Source organism: Berghia stephanieae, chromosome 12, assembly GCF_034508935.2.
Source record: "Berghia stephanieae isolate SIO BIC M18660-M18661 chromosome 12, UCSD_Bste_1.3, whole genome shotgun sequence".
Taxonomy (NCBI): Eukaryota; Metazoa; Mollusca; class Gastropoda; order Nudibranchia; family Aeolidiidae; genus Berghia; species Berghia stephanieae.
In genome coordinates, this window is record NC_088371.1 from 3343062 (window position 1) to 3348952 (window position 5891).

Consider the following 5891-nt stretch of genomic DNA (forward strand, 5'->3'; position numbering starts at 1 on the left):
TTAAGTTTCATAAGAAACACGAAACAGTAAGTTTTCTTAATTGTCAATAATTATTTAACTGTTTACGTATTTACCTTTCATGTTAATGTATTTCTTTTTCATTCTTAAAATCCAACCGTGGTGTAGTGGTTTAGCACTCCACTTCGTAGTCAGTAGGTAAAAAATTACCCCAACAGGAAATTTAGTATAATTCAAAAAAAAAAAAAAAAGAAAAGAAAACACGCAAGCCACCAGGATATGATAGTAAATTGTCTATCAAAAGTGAGTAGTTTTCTTAGTAGGGGTGGGAGTCAACAGACTTTGGCATTTTTTTTGAGTGTTTTGGCATTTTTTGAGTCTTCCCCTGGCATTTTGTTGAAAAATAATCTGGCACACCTGCCTTAAACTCCAGAAATAAACAATATGTCACCAGAAAAATGGCTGTTTGTGATTGATCTTCAGTGTCTGTCTAATAATTAGATCTAAATTAAAAACATCACAACGTAAAAACAAGAAACTTGTAACCAAGAGATTTTCGATGCCATTTGGCGAGTTTGACATCTTGTTTGGAACGCAGTCGCAAAGAAATCTGGCAAGCATTAAGCATGCTCCTCGGTGTCAAATTTCAAATTTCGTTTTCATTCATGACGGCCACCCAGGGTTGCCAGTTTGGCATTTTAAATGCCAGATTCCAAAAATCTGGCATTTTTGAAAACCGTTTGGCATTAGAAAAATCATTTGGCATTTGGCATTTTCATTTGGCATTTTCTTTTCTTGTATATTATACTTCAAATGACACCTTTTCTTAATTATTTCTAAACTTTGGACTCTGCACTTGAACCAGATTCAATAAAAAACATAATAAGAAACACGAAAGAATAAGTTTTCTTAATTGTCAATAATTATTTAACTGTTTACGTATTTACCTTTCATGTTAATGTATTTCTTTTTCATTCTTAAAATCCAACCGTGGTGTAGTGGTTTAGCACTCCACTTAGTAGTCAGTAGGTAAAAAATTACCCCAACAGGAAATTTAGTATAATTCAAAAAAAAAAAAAATAAAAAAAAAAATAAAAGAAAGAAAAGAAAACACGCAAGCCACCAGGATATGATAGTAAATTGTCTATCAAAAGTGAGTAGTTTTCTTAGTGGGGGTGGGAGTCAACAGACTTTGGCATTTTTTTGAGTGTTTTGGCATTTTTTGAGTCTTCCCCTGGCATTTTGTTGAAAAATAATCTGGCAACCCTGCGGCCACCTGAATGTTGAAGGTGAGACCCAGAAAACTAAGGATCACTTGTTGATGGGAATTTATTATCTTTATCGCTTTAAGGGGCGGTTTGGGTCTTTTCTAAATAATATTTAATTACCAATATTGGGCAGTTTTAATCATTCTATATCGTCATTATAGTTATAGGGTAAAAAACATTTAGAAAAATTTTAATTAGGCTTAAGGCTATTCGGATTCGTCGGACCCGAGTCCGAGTCTGAATTGCTTCCCATGGCAATTGGGACCCCGAGTGTGAGGTGCGTCCTGTGACAATTCGGTCTTCGTAAAGACAAACACACACACACACACTCTCTCTCCCCCCCGGGATGAGAATAGAGGTAGTTGCCCCTTCTCGCTATTCTCACCCCTGTAACCAACAGGTAGGGAGGGTAGCCTAGCCTAGCCGCCGTCCCTTCTCGCTATTCTCACCCCTGTTAACCAACAGGTAGGGAGGGTAGCCTAGCCTGGCCGCCGTCCCTTCGCCTTCTCGCTATTCTCATCCCTGTGTAGGTAGGGTCAGCTTAACACCACCTCCCCCCCCCCCCAATCCTCACTACTCTCACCTGATCATCATCATCTCTCTCGTGACTACTTTTAGTGGTACTGGACGTAAGGAGGGTGAACATGCAGCCCCGCCCCTTCTTGCTATTCTCATCCCTGTGTAGGGTCAGCTTAGCACCCCCATCCTCTCGCTATTCTCATCCCTGTTAAACAACAGGTAGGGAGGGTAGCCTAGCCGCAGTCCGTTTCGCTATTCTCATCCCTGTGTAGGGTCAGCTTAGCACCTCCCCCCCCCCCCCCCCCTCCTCGCCACTCTCACCTGATCATCAAATCTCTCCTGGTACTGGACGTAAGGAGGGTGAACTTATGTGTCGTGCATTTAAAATGTAGACTGGCTGGCTTGAGATATGGGAATCATTGTTGGAAATCTGTCTACGGGATTCTCTCTCTCTCTCTCTCTCTCTCTCTCTCTCTCTCTCTCTCTCTCTCTCTCTCTCTCTCTCTCTCTCTCTCTCTCTCTCTCTCTCTCTCTAAAAGCGAACTGGATTCGCCAAATTTCTAAGAATTGGACGTTTCCTTTTATGGGCATATTATTATTTTGTGTTGACTCAGCTGTCTCAATTTCTCCCTATGTTAGGTATTTTAACTTGTTTATATTTTCTCGCTCTCTCCCTCCCCCTACCCCAAACTTTATTTCTCTACATCTTTTATATTGTTTGTATTTCCTTTCTCTCGTCCACTTAATATTTCATATCTCTCTCACCCTCTCTCCATCTCCCCTCTTTCTCTATTTTAATTTGTTGGTATTTTCTTCTTCTCTTTCTCCTCCACATTCTATTTCGTCCCCCCCCCCCTCTCTTTATTTCTCTCCCCTGTCTCAATTTATATCTGGCTGTTGGTTAGGTAATAGTAATACGGGATGAGAATAGTGAGAAGGGGTGGCGGCTAGGCTAGGCTACCTACCCTCCCTACGTGTTGGTAACAGGGGTGAGAATAGCGAGAAGTGTCAAGGACCTCTACTCTCATCCCGGGGGTGAGAGCTCGATCGATTTTTTATTCTCATCCCAGGGGTGAGAATAGTCACTCCAATAGTAAAAAGTTCTAGAATTACAATTAAAACACCCAAGAAAAAGTAAGACAAAGGGGAACTGAGAACAAATAAGGATCAGATGTAGATTCCAAGAGCATACCACCAATGTACTTAGTTTGAAATCACCTACAAGTCTCATCCAGACATAAGGACAAAATCCAACAAAGAGGAACACACTCAAATGCTTACATTATACATTCAAAATAGAAATAATACATAACAGAGAGATGATTTACAAGGAAAAAAATATCATCTCCCAAAACAATAACTATGCATTTGACTGTTTCCCTCCCAGCCAGGATTCCGGCCAGTGCCAGGACAAAACCAAGTAGGCCCTAATCTCATTCCGAGACAAAGACAGAAAGCATGTTGGAAAACATATATAAAGTTAAAGGGATAGAAGACACAGTATGTACCTCCCTGCCCGCTATGGGAGGTCAGGATCCCCACCCAGTCGGTCGTTTGTGGGTTGTGGAGATGTTAATGGTTACCCCCATCGTCTACTTGAGAAGTCGCTGGTTACTCCCCAATCCCATTACCAGTTGATCATTAATTTTCTCTCCGTATTCAACCAGTGCTTATTTTATTAATAGGCACCTAGTCCAATATTATCTAATAATATTAGTATTAGACGGTACTCTGCACCTACCCCAGTGGCGGGGCTCTATTGTATGGTTTGCCGCCAAGAATCGCCTCTATTTTTATATTTAGAAATAAAACAGCATTTTTTAATTTAAAAAGAATTAAGATACTGCCTTTTGTCAAAGCCCGACCCATACTGCCTTTTAAATAAAACGCTCAAAGCCCAAAGTCATTATTTTCCTTTCCCCCCACTTTTTCGCAGCCGCAAATGGCAAAATTTATAATGTAGGTATGTCATGCATGTATCTTTTGCAACATGCTCATGGCAAATCAAATAAATATTCCAACACAAAGACACTCTTTTATCTATGCGAGGACAAATTGATTGTTAACGTTAACAATAGCGACTACAATTGTAATCTCCCAAAGACCACGAATATTTAGATTGTTTTTGTTTTTTAAGTCGCTTGCAACACGTTTAGGTCATATCAGCGCCAGTAAAAAGGGAGAAATTGGATAGTAAAAAGTTCTAGAATTACAATTAAAAAGTACCCAAGAAAAAGTAAGACAAAGGGGAATAATAGATCACCGCTTTTGAAGGTTAGTCATCTTCAGGAGTTCTAAAACATGACTTGCTCGCTCACTTGCCCTCCGACGGACTGACAACTTAAAACTGAGAACGAGCACCTTCCCCCCACCCTACCACACTTCACTTTCGACCCATCGTCCACTTCCGACACTTCCTGTGATTGCACAGGCGCATTGTGGCAAGAGTCCGAATTGCCACTTCGTTTTAATTATCTAGATCTATCTGTGTTGATACCCATTTTGGGGGTCTGACATTTAAAAATATAACAATCTTGTGGCAAACGTTCCACAAAAATTAATGAAGGAATGACCTCTATATTCTTCCCTCTTGTCAACATTGTACAACATTGTGTGTCACCATAGAGAGATTTTACAGCTTTAGCTTATGGAATTTTTATTTAGACATTACAAAGTCAAAGTTGAGAATAAAGAAATTATGACAAAATTGATGTTAAAAATTCAGAATTAGGATTATTATTCAAAATTCACATATCTTAACAAAAAAATCTCTCTATGGTGACATAATACATTATCTCTGTGATAAGTGGAAAATTTCAATTTCATTGAATAGATTCTGAGAAACGTTTGACACAGTATCCCATCTTAGAAAAATGACATATTGAGAAAATAGCAAAATGGCTTCCCGTTTCTCACACTTTTCTTACTACCTGTACCATTTTCGACTGTGTTTTTCGTGCCATTATAGTCTACTCCCTAAGAATTTGGACTTCACTTATATTATTTCTAGGATAATAAAATATCATTTTCCACCAAGTCTCAAAATCAATTTTTCGAAGGATTTTCCTAATATAATTAGACCCAAACCGCGCCTTAAAGCTCCTACATCCCTGGTATTCTTGTTTTTTTTATAATGATAATGTTCTAGTAGGGGGTTTGGGAGGGGGGGGGGGATTTTTATTTTTTTTTAAAGTTTCCCCCCTCCCAAGCCCAAACCCCCACCCCTACACTACAAGAATACTGGGGATGTAGTGTAGGACCTTTCGGAAGGCCTCCCAAAAATTCTAATTGGGTTAAGCTATATCATTATAAAGTGCTTTTCAAAACGATTCTAAGGATACCAAAATTGTGAAAATCAGATTAGCAGAAGAAAAGTTATGTTAGTTTAAAGTAAGGCTGAAAAATGTTTGCCTTATGTTTTGTGTTACTGACGGATCCTGCGACTGCAACCTGAAATTGCTTCATTTCCGGTAGTAACCACCATTTGGATTTCAAAAATGGCCGCTAAGATTTGAGTAAGGATTTTACTGGAACGAATTTCAGGGATGCTCTATACAACTTTGCCCTAAATTTAATTTTAGGCTGTCATTATCCCCAGAACAGGTGTCTGGGGATAATGAAAATTCGTTATTCCCAGACACATTTTTGAAACTCCGCTCTTTTAAACAATTATCCACATCCCAGAATATGGAACGTTTCAAAATGCACATAGAAATAAGTAAAGTTAATAAAATATCAATAAAAACCTAAAATTAAAAAACAATAAATCAGTCGTTACTTCGCAATATGAGTCAACTTTCAAGTGGGTGTCATGGCCAAATGGTTAAGTTGTCTACCCTGGAAGGTTTGTCAGAATCGACGGTGTGTGTTCGAATCCTGGTTCCGCCACTTTCTTTTTAAATTTTATTTTTTTAATTCCGTCTTCTTTTTATAGAGCGTTGCAATGGATAAATGTCCCATCCATCCTGTGTTGTTGGATCTAGTTTTGTGGACATGTGATAATAAATTACCAGACAACCTGAGAAAATCTTAATTTCTGGCAATGCTTTTCTTGACAATATTTTTTTTCTCCTTTAGGTTTCAACATGGTGAACACATCAGATCTTTTATCGATTGATGCGTCGACGGGCACCCAGAGAAACAAAG

General features: G+C 38.8%; 1 protein-coding gene across 1 annotated transcript in view; it reads left to right on the forward strand.

The window, feature by feature from the left end:
- The first annotated feature begins 389 nt into the window (after window positions 1-389).
- The window catches only part of LOC144958153 (nuclear pore complex protein Nup214-like), a 43488-nt gene continuing 37986 nt past the window's right edge, over window positions 390-5891 (forward strand). Inside the window, exons 1-2 of the mRNA XM_078889913.1 lie at window positions 390-646; window positions 5823-5891. The exon at window positions 5823-5891 is cut by the window's right edge and continues 147 nt beyond it. The gene's annotated coding sequence lies outside the window, so the exon portion shown is untranslated. The remainder of the gene's footprint in view (window positions 647-5822) is intronic.